Source organism: Mesoplodon mirus, assembly GCF_964341445.2.
Source record: "Mesoplodon mirus genome assembly, chromosome: 5".
Classification (NCBI taxonomy): Eukaryota; Metazoa; Chordata; class Mammalia; order Artiodactyla; family Ziphiidae; genus Mesoplodon; species Mesoplodon mirus.
Window position 1 is genome coordinate 76,728,973 of NC_138980.1, and position 18,827 is coordinate 76,747,799.

Below are 18,827 nucleotides of genomic sequence, written 5' to 3' on the forward strand. Positions count from 1 at the left end.
TGTGCTACTATTTAAATGAGATTCATAACATGGAAGTGACATGCCATGATTATCATTTAAAATTAAGGATTCCTTCTGTTTTTTCCAAATGATTTTATTTTTTATTTAAACTTTAAACTCTCCCATATAATTGAACTTCTCTTTCAAAAAACATTTACATGAAGATTCATTGAAGGTTTTTATGTCATAATGCTATGAACATGTGTTGATAATAAGCCAATAAATCTTCCAAAATATTATTTAAGCTAATCTCTATTTATTGAATGTCTGAGGATTTCCAACTTTTTAATATTGTAAATAATGCTCAGATAAATGCACTGTACACTAAATATTTGTATACCTGAATACTTCCCTTGGATAGATTCCCAGATTTGGAATTACAGAGTCAAAGAAATCAAACATTTAAAGATTTGGAAAAACAATTTCAAATTGATTTTCATAAAGTTTGCAAGAATTTATGCTTTCGTAACAGTGACTGAGAGTGTCCATTTCTGAACAACTCCTTGAAAGCACCTTTCTCTTTTATAAGATTTAATCATGCCTAAATCATTGCTTATCAAACATCCTCTATAAATCAGGAAATACTCAAAGTTCTGGGACTTCCCAAATGAACAATAGAAATATGGTCTCTGGATTCATAGAACTTATCATCTAACTAGCAAACCAGATATTAATCAAGTCGTAAGTAACCAACTAATTATAATTACGCTGAAACTTGTGAGGGAGGAATCAGGAAAGGCTTGCCTGAAGGATGTCATTTATGGAGGATGCTAGCCAGGGAAAAAGAGAAGCAAGAGTGTTCAAGACTGAGGGAACTACAGATGCCAAGGTCACCATTGCAGCTTGGTGAGAATCAGGTAGCAAATGTGAAGATGCCACATGTACTGAAGTGGATCATGAACTCATGAGGCTGGAGAGTAAGGAATAGCCAGACCTTATAGGCCTTGTTAACTTTTAGAGGCTTTTTCCTAAGAAAAAATATAAAACTATACAAGATTTTGAACAATATTGTACAGAAAATGGACTTGCATAGGACAAATTTGTATAGAGAAGACAGAAGAGTAGCCCAATGCTAAGTAATGGTGGCTTGGCTTAAGGTAGTAGAGAAAAGTGCAAAGAGGAATTTAGGAGTGAAATTGATAAAATATAATGATGACTTGGTTGTCCTGTGTGAAAGGAAGTGTCAGGGATGATGCCACGTTTCTAGTATGAGAAACAGTGGGTTATAAAAGCAAACAGTGAGATTAGAAAGGCTAACAAAAAAAACGATTGAGGAGAAATATCAGGATTTGAATTTTGAACAATCCAGTTTTTTAGAAAAGTCTCTTTTTGCTATTGAGGTTAAAGATATTTTTCATTTGCTTATTAGTTATTTTCCTTTTAAATTTAAATTAATTAAGCAAACTATAAATTATCTGTGAAGGTTTTTTGGTCCACTAAGAGATTTTTCTGGAGTTTATATTCTCATTATTATAAGCAACATGTTAATAAAAGTATTGAAATTCTACCTTAGATAAAATATTAAGCATAAATATTTTCAGATGTATGAAAAATATACAAGTACTAATGTTTACCTTGAATTTTAAACTTGAAAGGGAAATACGTTGCCAGAAAACTCTCAACACTTTGCAAATAGCTCTTACCATCTACAAATGGATATACTTCTGATAATGCTAGATTGATAAAAAAAATAATGATTTTGCCTAAAAGGTAAAGTATGTCCTTGTATTTCTCTAAGATCTATTAAATATTCTGAGAGTTTTTGGCCTAGATTTTTGGCCTATTTTTGGCCTAGATTTGTACTGCGGCCAGTATAATTCCATCCTTTTTTCCTGTATCTCAACATATATTCATGGCACTATTATAAAGGAATATTTCCTGAAAATCTCTAAGAAAAATGCCTTAAAAACCTTTTGTGGTGACTATAGTATAATGTTGAGACTCAACTGGTATTCTGGAATTCAGCATTCCCTGCCCAAATGCCACATGCATGTATCTGAAAACCCACACAATTTATAAGCTTAAGAGCAACCTTATATGCAGACTCAATACTCTGGGTGTGTGGTGTTTCCTGGTTTTGGTTTTTAATTCATTAGCTTTAAAAATGTTTTTAGAAAATCTTTTTCTGGCCATAGCTGAATAACTGGAACTGTACTATCTTTCCCCCTGTAAACAACTAGAAAACTAGACAGTATATGAAACAACTGTTCCCAGACAGTGGACAATGGACAACAAAGAACTGTGATCCCTAAGAGGACGAGACCCAGTGCTCTCTAAAATTACTTGACTTTCTGCCTGAAGATATTTAGCAGGCCCCACCACAGAGAGGGGGAACTCAAGCAGAGCACAGATAACGAGGGCTTCAGTGAGATGAGGACACAGAGAATGGAGTTCAAACTGGCTAAGGCAGCTGGAATCTGTTTTATTGAGTACTGGAGAAGAAAGAGCCACATAGCAACGAACTTCAAAATATTTCATAAGTTGACATAGTGTGAGGGACATAACCTAGAGGAGTTCACTTATTTGTGCTTGCTGTGTAGAGACCTCTATCCTATTTAAGTTGCAACAGCCTCCTTATATATTATCACTGTTTACACTTAACTATCAGCCCTATCATTTATCAGTTCATCTTACTGTCTGTCTTTGAGCCCTTAAAGTCTTTCGTTTCCACTTTTATGTCTCTTTTGGAGGCTACCTTAAACCTTACTAGTTTATGTAATGACCCAAGGGAAAGAAATGGGAATAACCAGGTACCTGGCAGGTAGGACACAATAGTGTTTTGAGAAGACACAGGGAAAATGGGTGGCGGTGGGGGGGGGGTAGTGTCAAGTGCTATTTCACAATTATCTCTTTGTTTTCTATTACAGAAGTTAACTACCTTCTAATTCCTACAACACTATCCATTAACATCAAGCAGCATGGTATTACACCAAATATTGGCAACTTAAAACTTCTACAACAGAATTTCTTAGAGCCACTCAAAAATAACTGTTTCATTTGTTTCATCCTTCATCTGTCAAAAATTTTTGTGGCAGAAACTATCATGGTAGTTTAAAGGAGAATGATCTCAGTTTACTTGCACTATTCTTTTAAAGTCTTAAGTTTCTATAAATCCTACAGTTAACTGATTATTACTAAATTCTTAAGAAACAAAAGAAGTCTTTTTTCCTAAAAGTTCTGGTATTTTTCAAGGAAACGAAGTGAACCATTGACAAACAGAATGCATTTTTTTCTATGATACGGTAATTAGGAAAACCAACCAAAATACAAATATGATAAAAGCAAAAGAAAAAAATCTGCAAAGGTATTCCTTTGAGCCTGAAACTAAATATTTTACTAAGTTGCAAATAAGTGGGGTGAAATTCCGCAAGGCTGGCAAAAGAGTAACTACCTAGGACCTGTAAACTGCATAACTACTGGAGCTTGCGTAGGGTTAGAAGACATATGCATTCTATGCTATCAGAGTGAAGATATCTTACTGAACATACAGACTCTTCAGAAGAGAACGTAGAAAGGCTGCATATTAGAAATAAAGCTGGTCTAGTCCTAGAATAAAGGCTCCCTAAAAAGGGAGGTGTAGGCACAAAAATTATTTGAAGACATAGTGTTCAAAATTTTTCCAAATCTGATATAAACCATAAACCTATAGATCTGAGAAGTACATTGGAACACAAACAGGATAAGCATAAAGAAAGCCATACCAAAGCACAATACAATCAAACTGCTGGCAAACAATGATAGAACAATCTTAATAGTGGCCATATTTAAAATAGATAACAAATAAGGACTGACTGTATAGCACAGGGAAAGCTACTCAATATTATCTACAACCTAAATGGGAAAGGAATTCGAAAAAGAATAAATACATGTATATGTATAACTGAATCACTTTGCTGTACACGTGAAACTAACACAACATTGTTAATCAACTATACTCCAGTATAAAATAAAAAGTTAAAAATATAAAAGATAAAAAGCATGGAATCAGGGCTTCCCTGGTGGTGCAGTAGGTGAGAGTCTGCCTGCTGATGCAGGGGACACGGGTTTGTGCCCCGGTCCGGGGCTATATTAATGAAAATGTACAATTGTCATATCTTCTTCTTGGATTGATCCCTTGATCATTATGTAGTGTCCTTCTTTGTCTCTTGTAATAGTCTTTGTTTTAAAGTCTACTTTGTCTGATATGAGAATTGCTACTCCAGCTTTCTTTGATTTCCATTGCATGGAATATCTCTTTCCATCCCGTCACTTTCTGTCTGTATGTGTCTCTAGGTCTGAAGTGGGTCTCTTGTGGACAGCATATATATGGGTCTCGTTTTTCTATCCATTCAGCCAGTCTATGTCTTTTGGTGGAGCATGTAATCCATTTACATTTAAGGTAATTATCAATATGTATGTTCTTATGACTATTTTCTTAATTGTTTTGGGTTTGCTATTGTAGGTCGTTTCCTTCTCTTGTGTTTCCTGCCTAGAGAAGTTCCTTTAGCATTTGTTGTAAAGCTGGTTTGTTTGTACTGAATTGTCTTAGCTTTTGCTTGTCTGTAAAGTTTTTAAATTCTCCATTGAATCTGAATGAGATCCTTGTGGGGTAGAGTAATCTTGTTTGTAGGTTTTTCCCTTTCATCACTTTAAATATGTCCTGCCACTCCCTTCTGGCTTGCAGAATTTCTGCTGAGAGATCAGCTGTTAACCTTATGGGGATTCCCTTGTGTGTTATTTGTTGTTTTTCCCTTGCTGCTTTTAATATATTTTCTTTGTATGTAATTTTGATAGCTTGATTAATATGTGTCTTGGCATGTTTCTCCTTGGATTTATCCTGTATGGGACTCTGTGTGCTTGCTGGACTTGATTGACTATTTCCTTTCCCATATTAGGGAAGTTTTCAACTATAATCTCTTCAAATATTTTCTCAGTCCCTTTCTTTTTCTCTTCTTCTTCTGGGACCCTTGTAATTCTAATGTTGGTGCATTTAATGTTGTCCCAGAGGTCTCTAAGGCTGTCCTCAATTCTTTTCATTCTTTTTTCTTTATTCTGCTCTGCAGTAGTTAATTTCCACTAATTTATCTTCCAGGTCACTTATCCATTCTTCTGCCTCAGTCATTCTGCTATTGATTCCTTCTAGAGAATTTTAATTTCATTTTTTGAGTTGTTCATCATTGCTTGTTTGCTCTGTAGTTCTTCTAGTTCCTTGTTAAACGTTTCTTGTATTATCTCCATTCTATTTCCAAGATTTTGGATCATCTTTACTATCATTACTCTGAATTCTTTTTCAGGTAGCTGCCTACTACCTCTTCATTTGTTTGGTCTGGTGGGTTTTTACCTTGCTCCTTCATCTGCTGTGTGTTTCTCTGTCTTTTCATTTTGCTTAACTTACTGTGTTTGAGGTCTCTTTTTTGCAGGCTGCAGGTTAGGAGTTCCTGTTGTTTTTGGTGTCTGCCCCCCGTGGCTAAGGTTGGTTCAGTGGGTTGTGTAGCTTTTCTGGTGGAGAGGAGTAGTGCCTTTGTTCTGGTGGATGAGGCTGGATCTTGTCTTTCTGGTGGTCAGGTCCATGTCTGGTGGTATGTTTTGGGGTGTCTGTGGCCTTAGTATGATTTTAGGCAGCCTCTCTGCTAATGCGTGGGGTTGTGTTCCCGTCTTGCTAGTTGTTTGGCATAGGGTGTCCAGCAATGTAGCTTGCTGGTCATTGAGTGGAGCTGGGTCTTGGCGTTGAGATGGAGATCTCTTGGAGATTTTCACCATATGATATTACATGGAGCTGGGAGGTCTCTGGTGGACCAATGTCCTGAACTTGGCTCTCCCACCTCAGAGGCACAGCCCTGACACCTGGCTGGAGCACCAGGAGCCTGTCATCCACACGGCTCAGAATAAAAGGGAGAAAGAAAGGAAGGAAGGAAGGAAGGAAGGAAGGAAGGAAGAAAAGATAAAATAAAAGTTATTAAAATAAAAAAAATAATTAGTAAAATTTTTTTAAGTAATTAAAAAGAAAGAAAAAACAACCAAACCAAGAAACAAATCCACCAATGATAACAAGTGCTGAAAACTATACTAAAAACAACAACAACAAAAACGGACAGACAGAACCCTAGGACAAATGGTAAAAGCAAAGCTATACAGTCAAAATCACACACAGAAGCATACACATACACACTCACAAAAAGAGAAAAAGGCGGAAAAAAAAAAATGTCGTTGCTCCCAAAGTCCACCTCCTCAGTTTGGGATGATTTGTTATCTATTCGGGTATTCCACAGATTCAGGGTACATCAGGCTGATTGTGGAGATTTAATCTGCTGCTCGTGAGGCTGCTGGGAGAAATTTCCCTTTCTCTCTTTGTTCGCATAGCTCCTGGGGTTCAGTTTTGGATTTGGCCCTGCCTCTGTGTGTAGGTCGCCTAAGGGCGTCTGTTCTTCACTCAGATAGGAGGGGGTTAAAGGAGCAGCTGTAGGGGGATCTGGCTCTCTCAGGCCAGGGGAAGGGAGGGGTACGGAGTGCAGGGTGAGCCTGCAGTGGCAGAGGCTGGTGTGACGTTGCAACAGCCTGAGGCATACCATGTGTTCTCCTGGGGAAGTTGTCCCTGGATCATGGGACCCTGGCAGTGGTGAGCTGCACAGGTTCCCAGGAGTTGGGGTATGTATAGTGACCTGTGCTTGCACACAGGCTTGTTGGTGGCTGCAGTAGCAGCCTTAGCGTCTCATACCTGTCTCTGGGGTCCACGCTGATAGCCGCGGCTCGTGCCCATCTCTGGAGCTCCTTTAAGCAGCACTCTTAATCCCTTCTCCCATGCGCAGGGAAACAAAGAGGCAAGAAAAAGTCTCTTGCCTCTTCGGCAGTTCCAGACCTTTTCCCGGACTCCCTCCTGGCTACCCGTGGCACACTAACCCCTTCAGGCTGTGTTCATGCAGCCAACCCCAGTCCTCTCGTAGTTTTATTTTTGATGAAATCAAATATATGCCTTTTTGGTGGAAGAGGTGGTATTTTTGCAAATCCATTGTAAAGAAAGCCTTGCTTACCACAATGTCATGAATATGTTTCTATTATGTTTTTTGTTATAAGTTTTAGAGTTTTAGCTTCTTTGTTTAGATTTCTAATCCATTTTGAGTTAATTTTTGTCTATGTTGTAAGGTTGGGGCCAAGGTTCAATTTTCTTCCTCATATAAATATCAAGTTATTCCAGCATTATTTGTTTAAAGAGTACTTTTTCTCTGTGCATTACCTCAACATTTTGGTTGGAAGTCAGTTTACTCCATATTTGTGTTTTTAATTTCATGATGATGATGAATTTGTCAATTTTTCTTGGTCAATTTTTGCTTTAAAGCTTTGAAGCTATATTCCTGGGTTCATATAATTTAAAATTATAATATGTTTGTGATAAACTGGATTCTTTCATAATTATTTTGTGAACTTTTTTATCTCAAGTAATACATTTTTCTTTAAAATGAGTTTTGACTCATATTACTATGGCTATATCAGTATTCTTCTGATTCGTATTTTTCTGGTACAGTTTCCATTCTTTGATTTTTAATTTTTGTAACTCATGTTTTACATATATTTCTTATGAATACAATATACATGAATTATTCATAAAATCCCGTCTGATAATTTTCATCTTTTAACTACAGACTTTAGTTTTTAAATGTTTATTAAGATTGTTGGTATCTTTTGATTTCCTGCTTGTTGTATGTTTTTGTTGTTTTTCTCTTGTTTTCTACTGATTGAGTTTTTTAAATTTCATTTTAAAAATTATATTTGGTTCTCTATGCTTTCAGTCAATTTTTGTTTATTTTTAAATCCCTCTTTTATACACTTAAACATATTAACATAATATTTTTATATCTTCTGCATATGATACAAATATATATGTCTGGTTCTGCTCTCCCTTAGTTTTACTGTTTTGCTTATAGTGTCTATTTCCGTCTGTGTTTTCTGAACTTTTTTTTTACTATAAAATTATATTTGTTGAACTTTATAGAATTCTTTTGAGGCCTTGTTTAAAGTTGACTTACCTTCAAGAAGGACTTGCATTTGCATACACCAGCCACTTTGGTAGCCTTATTAAAACAAATATCTTGAGGGTTCTGGACTTTATAGAGTAGACTGGTGCTGCAAATCCATAGAAGCATTTGCATTTGGTTGAAGATTCTCAGGGAAGTGGATTTTCTACCCCCACCTAGTACCAAAGTTAATACAGACACATTTTCTGTCTTTCGCCTTTTATGGTGCAAATGCAACACAGGTACGACTATGCCTTCTCACACTGAGCTCGTAGGTTCTTTGGGGTCCCGCTTTACATAGGGGTCTTGAGTCTCCACTTCGTAAAGGTCTTAGGCTTTATTTTCTGCCCAGTTCCCCTTGGCTCTCAAGGTCTAAACTGGTCATCAAGTGGGGCTTCGGTTAGCCTAATACTCTGGCTTCCTGTTCTCACTTTGTTTTTGACATGTGAGGAATCCTTAACTTCTTTCCTGTTCAGAGTAAATATAAAAAGTGTTCTTTTTTTCTCCTTTTGTATTTTGTTCAACATTTTAAAATGTTTTCATTGGGAATTCTTCCCACAGTGGGTTACATGCAAAGCTGCAGGCAAGGTTAAGTTGACCCATACAACCTCATTTAGATTTTTAAAAATCATAAGCTATAATGGTTTTGTAAATAGATGACCTACCTGAACTACTCTCCATTTTATACTTTTGGATAAATTATTAACAAATTAATAAAGCCATGATCTTCAGAAAAGCATATAATAATTGCAAATGGGAATATAACTCATAGAGAGAGTAATGAAAAAGAATAACTGTACTGGGAGGGTATTAAATGTCTTCTGTGAGATAACATCTAGTTTGATGTAGATAAGTTACTTCATTAAAGAATGACCAGTTTGCCAAGAAATGATTTATTTTTCATTCTTTTTGCTAAAGCTATTTCAGATGAAGATTTTCAATGACTTTGACTTCCTCCCAATGCCTGAAAGAGCTTTTAGGAAATGTGATTTATGATATTTATTCTCTGCTATTCTTTAGGCAGAGAACACATATCACAAGCTTGAAATCTAGGATTTTAGATTTGAAATCTAGGATCTTAATACTCTATCATTTCTTTAAAAAAATTTTTTTTCAAACTTTCCTCATCCACGTGCCTTATCTCAGTAAATTCCATTATTATTTGTCAAGTTAAGCCAGAATCCTTGAATTTTTCTCTTCTATCAGTACTCACAGAGATTTTCTAACAAGTTTCATCAGCTAACTTCTTCAATGTCTGTAGAAGCACTTGGGTTTTTCTTATTCCTGTTCTCTTGATAAAATCATGCAACTGATCTCCTTGTCTTCGTTCTTGAACCTTTCCATCAGGAGAATTGTTTTTTCCTCAGTTAAGCAAGTAAGTAAACTTAGTAGGTTCTTGAATAAACATGGTAACATATTAATATTTTCAATAATGATTTAATCTCAAGTAGTATTCAGGATGTTTAGAAGCACTAATGCCATTTCCTTACACAAGTAAAAGACCCTAGTAACTGAGGCCTGATGTTAAGCACAAGGAAAAGTGACAATAATAAGGCCAGGCACTTAACACAGGTATATAATTTCCTTTTTAAATTGAATGCTCTTTTAACAAGAAAAAGTGATTGAAGATCTATGTTTAAAGATTTGCACCAGGGAAAGAAAATGGGGTCTGGCAAACTTGGAGGTACTAACTGAAGAAAAAAAATAGTCATTTCAAGATTTGTATTCCCTTCCATTAATTCTGTACAACAATTGATCACATTAGTTAAGAAACGGGGAAAAGGGGGGAATTTGGGAGAAGTTCAAGGAAAATTTCTTCATATGTGACATGTACTTTAAAATCACAAGTGTTGCATAGAAGCCAATGATAAAAAAGAAAAAAATAAAAGAAAAGACAGTATGAATCAGCTACTGTGGCCACACTTCTTGGGTTTAAATCCAGGATCATAACTTTTTAAGATTTGTGGCCATGGGAAACAAATTTATTCTCTGTTCCTCTATTCTCTGATTTTAAAAACTGGGAAATTAGAAGTTCCTACTTCATAAAGTTGATGTGAGGACTTATTTAACAAATATATTTAATGCACTGACCCATGCTAATCACTATACAAGTGTGAATCATCTTTTCTTAATTAAATTTCACTGAAAAATCCTTTATTAATTCCTGTGTGACAGACTCTGTTTTAGTTACTGCAGATATGGCTCTAAGCAAAATGATCCCTGCTTTCAAGAATTAACAATGGAGATAGAAAATATAAAGCATGCATGTAAACAGATAAGACAATTCAAACAGCGATAAGCTCTATAAAGGTAATAAAGCAGGACCATGTAATAGGGAGTGGCCTGGGTAGGGGTCACAGTTGACATGGAGGAAAGGTGATACATTTGAATAACTGAGAGGACTTGCTGATGTACTGTATTAGAATGGTAAAGAGAGTTATCAAAAAGAACTCCTAGTTTTGGTGTAAACTACTGCATAGAAATTAGTGACTGTGGTAGGATGAATAATGGACCCCCCCACCAAGATATCCATGCCCTAAAAGATAGATATCATACAAAGTATCTTCTCTGACCACAGTGAGATGAAGTTCGCAAACAGTAACAGAAGGCAAATTGGAAAATTCACAAATTTGTGGAAATGAAACTACACACTCAAACAACCAATGGATCAAAGAAGAAATCACAAGGTAAATTAGAAAATGTCTTGAGACAAATGAAATGAAAACACAATGTACCAAAACTTACAGGACACAGTGAAAGCAGTGCTATGGGTGGGGGGTAGCTTGGGATTTATAGCTATAAACACTTACATTGAAAAAGAAGAAACATCCCAAATTAACAACCTAACTTTACAACCTCAGAAACTGGAAAAAGAACAAACTAAACCCAAAGCTACAAGAAGAATAATAATAAAGATTAAAGCAGACATAAATGAAATATAAAATAGAGAAAATCAACAAAGCTAGAAGTTAGTTCTTTGAAAAGATCAACAAAGTGGACAAACCTTTAGCTATCTGGATAAGAAAGAATGAAAAAAAGACACCTAAAAAAAAAGACAGAAATGAAAGTGGGGACATTACAACTGATGCTAAAGAAATAAAAAGGATCATAAGAAAGTACTATGAACAATTGTATGCTAACACACTGGAAAATCTAAATGAAATGAACAAATTTTTAGAAACACAAAGCCTACCAAGTCTGAATCACAAAGCAACAGAAATCCTATAAATATACCTATAACTACTAAGGAGACTGAATCAGTAATAAAAAATATCCCCCCAAAGAAAAGCACTGGACCTTATGGCTTCACTGGTAAACTCTACCAAACATTTAAAGATCTAACACAAATCCTTAAATTTTAAAAATAATTAAAGTGGAGGGAATACTTCCTAACTCATTCTATGAGGCCAGCATTTTCCAGATATCAAACCTAGACTAAGACATTACAAAAAAAGAAAACTACAGATCAATTTCCCTATGAACAATGATGCAAAATCCTCAACAAAATACTAGCAAACCAAATTCAGGAGCACAAAAGACATCTAAATCAGAAAGGGAGAAATAAAATTATTTTTGTTTGCAGATGATATGGTCTTATATGTAGAAAACAATAAAGGTTTTACAAAAAGCCCATTAGAACTAATAAATAAATTCAGCAAAGTAGCAGGATATAAAGTCAACACTCAAAAAGCAATTCAACTTCTATACACTAATAATGAACTATCTGCAAAGGAAATTAAGAAAACATTTCTATTTACAATAGCACAGCATCAAAAAGGGTTAAATACTTAGGAATTAACAAAGGAGGTGAAAGACTTATACAATGAAAACCACAAAACATTTCTGAAAGAAATTAAAGAAGATGTAAATAAATGGAGATACATTCCAGGTTCATGAATTGGAAGAGTTAATATTGCTAAGATGTCAATATTATCCAAAGTGCCCTACAAATTGAATGGAATCCCTATCAAAATTCCAATGGCCTTTTGTGCAGAAATGAAAAAAAAACCTATCTTAAAATTTATAGGGAATCTCAGGAGACAATGAATAGCCAAAACAATCTTGAAAAACAGGAACAAAGCTGGAGACTCACACTTCCTGGTTTCAAAACTTACTAGAAAGCTACAGTAATCAAAACCCTGTGCTACTGGCATGAAAACAGACATATAAACCAAGGGAATAGAACAGAGATCCCAGAAATAAACCTTCACAAATATGGCCAAATGATTTTCGACATGGGTGCCAAGATCATTCAATGGAGAAAGGACAGTCTTTCAACCAGTAGTCCTGGGAAAACTGAGTATCCACATGTAGAAAACTGAAGTTGGACCCTTAACTAATACCACATATAAAATTTAACTCCAAATGGATCAAAGATCTAAATGTCAGACCTAAAACTATAAAACTCTTAGAAGAAAATAATATGCAAAAGCTCCACAACATTGAATTTGACAATGAGTTCTTGGACACTGCACCAAAGGCACAGATTATAAAAGAAAAATAGACAAATTTCATGAAAACTTAAAACTTTTGTAGATTAAAAGACATTACTAACAGAGTAAAAACCTACAGAATGGGACAAAATATTTGAAAGTCAATCTGATGAGGGATTAGAATCCAGAATATATAAAGAACTCCTAAAAACTCATGAACAAAAAAACCAAACAACCTAATTAAAAAATGGGCAAAGGACCTAATTTAAAAATGGGCAAAGGACCTGAAGAGATATTTCTCCAAAGAAGTTATACAAAACCAACAAGCACATGAAAAGATGCTCAATATCACTAATCACTAGAGAAATGCACATCAAATCCATAATGAGATATCACCTCATAGCCATTAGGATGGCTACATTCAAAATAAACAGAAAACAAGTGTCGGTGAGGATATAGAGAAACTGGAATCCTTGCACCCTGTTGGTAGGAATGGAAAATGGTACAGCAACTGTGGAAAATGTTACACAGTTCCTCAAAAAATTAAAAATAAAATTAGTCTATCATCCAGTAATTCTACTTCTAGGTATATACTCAAGAGAATGAAAATCCAGGTGTCGAAGAGATATTTGTACACCCATATTCATAGCAGCATTATTCACAATAGCTACAATGTGGAAGCAAATTAAGGATCCATGGATGAATGAACAGATAAGCAAAAGGTGTTATACACATACACTGGAATACTATTCAGCCTTTAAAAGGAAGGGAATGCTGACATGCTACAGTATGGATACATCTTGAGGACATTATTATAAGAGATATGTCAATCATAAAAGGAAAGTTACTGTATGATTCCATATACATGAGGTATGCAGAGTGGTCAAATTCATGGATATAGAAAGACTAATGGAGATTACCAGAGGATGGGAGGAGGGGGGAATGGCGAGTTGCTATTAATGGGTACAGAGTTTCAGTTTTACAAGATGAAAAGAGTTCTGAAGAAGGATGGTGGTGGTTGAGTACCAAAGTGAATGTACTCAATGCTATCAAACTGTACACTTAATATAGTTAAGATGGTAAATATCATGTTATGTATATTCTACCACAGTGTACAAAAAAGTTTTGAAGGGGAATAAAGACACCCACATCTGAATCCCTGGAACATATGAATGCTATCTTATATGGCAAATAAATACCTTTGCAAATATAATTAAATTAAGGATCTTGAGATGGGGAGATTATCCTGGATTACCCAAGTGGGCCTAAAATGCAATCATATGTAGCCTATAAGAGGTAGGAAGAGAGTGGTCTGAACACAGAAAAAGAAGAGAAGGCAATGATACTAGGGAGGCAGATGTTGAAGTGTTGTGGTCACAAGCAAAAGAATGTTGGTAGCCACCAGAATCTGGAAGAGGCCAGGAATGGATGACACCCTAGGGACTCCAGAGAGCGCACAGCTTTGCAGACACCTTAATTTCTGGTCCAGTAAAACTGATTATGGCCTCCAGAACTGTGGGATAATACATTCCTGTTGTTTTATACCACCAGCTTTGTGGTAATTGTCACTACAGTCATAGGACACTAATACAGTGACATTTACTATAGTGGGGAAAACTAAGAAGAGGTTTCAGCACAGATAAAAATAAAGTTTTTGATTTAGGCATTATTTCTGAGGCACATATGAGAATCTGATAATTTACATCAAACAAAAATGTAAAGCAAAGGAGCCAAATGTGATTCCCTAGGGAGAGAGCAGAGCAGAGCAGAGAGCAGGGTCCAGGCTTGAGCTCCACTGTATGGGAACACTGTGAAACCATGTAGAGATTGAGAGTCCAACAAAAGAGGGCATTTGTTGTCCTTGACAAACGTAGTTATTGTCAAGGAGAGACAAAAACGAGACAGGATTGGTTGAAGACCCTGGTTAGTAAGGAATTAGAGGGAGCATGGAGCTGTCAAATTTGTAAAAATGGTAGGTGTATTTAGCCACATTTGCTAGGGTATTAAAAATCAGAGCACAATGTGGAGTTTTGTAGAATTTGAGAAAACTCCATTTGAGACACCTATATTCCTTTCCATCTTGGAAAAAAGAAAACATATTCCCAAATGTAATTGCCAGTTGTCTACTATTAAATGAATGTATTAAAAATGTCTCAATTTTACAAAGCATCTCCAAAAATGGGTATTAATCTGAATTTGGATATATGGGATGATTTACTTGCATTTAAAATGCATTTAAAAACCACAGCAGGTAAAAAGATAAAATTTATATATTAATAATGACCGACTAATGAGTGTGTAACATGATAAAAAATTTCTTGGGTTTCCCTGGTGGTGCAGTGGTTAAGAATCCACCTGCCAATGCAGGGGACATGGGTTCGATCCCTGGCCCAGGAAGATCCCGCATGCCATGGAGCAACTAAGCCCGTGCGCCATAACTACTAAGCCTACGCTCTAGAGCCCACGAGACACAACTACTGAACCCACGTGCCACAACTAGTGAAACCCGTGCACCTAAAGCCCGTGCTCTGCAACAAGAAAAGCCACAACAATGAGAACGCTGTGCACTGCAACGAAGAGTAGCCCCCACTAGCCACAACTAGTGAAAGCCTGTGCACAGCAATGAAAACCCAACATAGCCAAAAAACAAACAAATAAATAAATAAATAAATTTCTTGTATTGTCCCTTTCCTCAAATTTTCCTACTCCTAGAAAGAAAACCCTAATGTGAAAAATGATTTGATCCAAGTATAGACCATTTTTAATTTTACAGAGCAGAAACAATCATGTAACAATACTGGGTTATTTTTTCATGTACAAAGTGTTTCCCTATTGGGACATTATTTCTGATTTGAGAAAGAATAAGGAGGAAATAATTTTGTTAAGAAGGATAAAAAAGACATAAAGGTTTTCTTTAAAGATAATATAAATACAGTGTTTATGGCTTTTGATCTGTTGAATGCAGAGAGGCAGCCACAGAATTTTAAGGATGCTGGTCTTCACATCCCCCTTCCTTATCACCTGGGGAGGAGACAGAACAGTGTAAATTTAACACTGGCTTAAACAGCTACACACCTGCAGTGGACAGAAACTGAAGCTGAATTTCTTTCATAGGAGCCTGGGAATTATAGCCTATGTGTATAGCTGAATTTTGCTGAAGCAGTGAGTGCTGATTAAGGCAGTTAAATGAATAAAGGACATCATTAAGAGTGACCTTGTGGAAGACCTGTTAATGAGGCTAATTTTTTGATAAACAGATTTTTATGTTGGAGACAAGATGGTTGAGTAGAAGAACTAGAATGCAACTCCTCTCAAGAAAACACCAAAGTCACAATAAACTGTTGAATAACCACTGACAAGAATGATGGGAATCTACCAAAAAAGATATTCTACATCTAAAGACAAAGAAGAAATCCCAGCGAGATGGGGGCTGACACGAGAAGCAAGAGGAACTACAACTCTTCAGCCTACAGAACAGAAATGGCAATCACAGAAAGTTAGACAAAAGGAGACAACAAAGGAATATGTTCCAGACAAAAGGACAAGATAAAACCCCAGAAGAACAATGAAGTGAACTGGAGATAGGCAATCTACCCAAAAAATAATACAGAGTAATGATAGTAAAGATGATCCAAGATCTCAGAAAAGGAATGGAGGCACAGACTGAGAAGATACAAGAAATGTTTAACAAAGAGCTAGAAGACATAAAGAATAAACAAACAGAAATGAACAATATAATAACATGACATGAAAAACACACTAGAAGGAATCAATAGCAGAATAAATGAGGCAGAAGAACGGATAAGTGAGCTGGAAGACAGAATGGTGGAAATCACTGCCGTGGAACAGAATAAAGAAAAAAGAATGAAAAGAAATGAAGACAGCCTAAGAGACCTCTGGGACAACATGAAATACACCAACATTTACATTATGTGGGTCCCAGAAGGAGACAAGAGAGAGAAAGGACCTGAGAAAATATTTGAAGAGACAATAGCTGAAACTTCCTTAACATGGGAAAGGGAACAGTCACCCAAGTCCAAGAAGTGCAGAGTTCCATACAGGATAAACCCAAGGAGGAACACACTGAGACACATATTAAATTGATAAAAATTAAAGACAAAGAGAAAATATTAAAAGCAACACTTGAAAAGCAACAAATAAAATACAAGGGAATCCCCATAAAGTTATCAGCTGATTTTTCAGCAAAAATTCTTCAGGACAGAAGGGAGTGGCATGATATATTTAAAGTGATGAAAAGGAAAAATCTGCAACCAAGAATACTCTACCCAGCAAGGCTCTCATTCAGATTCAATGGAGAAATCAAAAGATTTCCAAACAAGTAAAAGCTAAGAGAATTTAGCACAACCAAACCAGCTTTACAGCAAATACTAAAGGAATTCCTCTAGGCAGAAAAGAAAAGGCCACAACTAGAAAGAAGAAAAACACAAATGGGAAAGCTCACAGGTAAAGGCAAACATAGAGTAAAGGTAGAAAATCATCCACACACAAATATGATATCAAAACCAGCAACTGTGAGGAAAGTATCAATGCAGGATATTAGTAATGCATTTGAAAGTGAGACCAGCAACATAAGACAATCTTGTCTATATACAGACTGCTATATCAAAAGCTCATGGTAAGCATAAACTAAATATCTACAATAGCTATACACATAAAAAAAGAAAAAGGAATCCAAACACAACACTAAAGATAGTCATCAAATAACAAGAGAAACTAAAAAAAAGAGGAATGGAAGAAAAAAGACCTACAAAAACAAATCCAAAGCAATTAACAAAATGGCAATAAGAACATACATATTGATAATTACCTTAAATGTAAATGGATTAAATGCTCCAACCAAAAGACATAGAGTGGATGAATGGATATGAAAAGAAGATTCATATATATGCTGTCTACAAGAGACCCACCTCAGATCTAGGGACACATACAGATTGAAAGTGAGATGGAAAAAGGTATTCCATGCAAACGAAAATCAAAAGAAAGCTGGAGTGGTAATACTCATGTCAGACAAAAGAGACTTTAAAATAAAGGCTGTTAGATGAGACAAAGAAGGACACTACATAATGATCAAGGGATCAATCCAAGAAAAAGATATAACAATTGTAAATATATATGCACCCAACACAGAAGCAACTCAATATATAAGGCAAATGTTAATAGCCATAAAAGGAGAAATCAACAGTAACACAATCATAGTGGGGGACTATAAGACCCCACTTACATCAGTGCACAGATCTTCCAGACAGAAAATGAATAAGGACACACGGGCCTTAAAGAACACATTAGACCTGATGGACTTAATTAATATTGATAGAACATTTTATCCAAAAGCAGCAGAATACACATTCTTTTCACATGCACATGGAACATTCCCCAGGATAGATCATATGCTGGGCCATAAAGCAAGTCTCAATAAATTTAAAAAAACTGATATCATATTAAGCATCTTTTCTAAAAACAACACTATGAGATTAGAAATCAACTGCGAGAAAAATTCTGCAAAAAAACACAAACACATGGAGGCTAAACAATATGTTACTAAATAATTAATCGATCACTGAAGAAATCAAAGAGGAAATCAAGAAATATATAGAGACAAATGAAAATGAAAACATGATGAAACAAAACCTATGGGAAGTGGCAAAAGCAGTTCTAAGAGGGAAGTTTATAACAATACAATCTTACCTCAGGTAACAAGAAAAATGACAAATAAACAACCTAACCTTACACCTAAAGCAACTGGAGAAGGAAGAACAAACAAAACCCAAAGTTAGTAGAAGGAAAGAAATCATAAAGATCAGAGTGGAAGTAAATGGAATAGAGATGAAGAAAACAGTAGAAAAGATCAATGAAACTAAAAGTTGGTTCATTGAAAAGATAAACAAAATTGATAAACCTTTAGGCAGACTCATCAAGACAAAAGGAGGAAAGCCCAAATCAATAAAACTAGAAATGAAAAAGGAAAAGTTACGAAACCACAGAAATAAAAAGGATCATAAGAGACTACTATAAGCAAGTAATTGCCAATAAAATGGACAACCTAGAAGAAATGGACAAATTCTTAGAAAGGTACAATCTCCCAAGATTGAACCAGGAAGAAATAGAAAATATGAACAGACCAATCACAAGTACTGAAATTGAAACTGTGATTAAAAAATTCCCAACAAAGGGATGGAGGAAGATGGCGGAAGAGTAAGACACGGAGATCACCTGCCTCCCCACAGATACATCAGAAATTTATCTACATGTGGAACAACTCCTACAGAACACCTACTGAATGCTGACAGAAGACCTCAGACCCCCCAAAAGGCAAGAAACTCCCCACATACCTGGGTAGGGCAAAAGAAAAAAGAATAAACAGAGACAAAAGGATAGGGACGGGACC

The 18,827-nt window shown here is 35.7% G+C and overlaps 1 protein-coding gene across 1 annotated transcript in view; it reads right to left on the reverse strand.

The window, feature by feature from the left end:
- The window catches only part of ADAMTS19 (ADAM metallopeptidase with thrombospondin type 1 motif 19), a gene marked incomplete at its 5' end in the record, with an annotated part of 282,396 nt that overhangs the window by 59,003 nt on the left and 204,566 nt on the right, over positions 1-18,827 (reverse strand). The window lies entirely within an intron of this gene.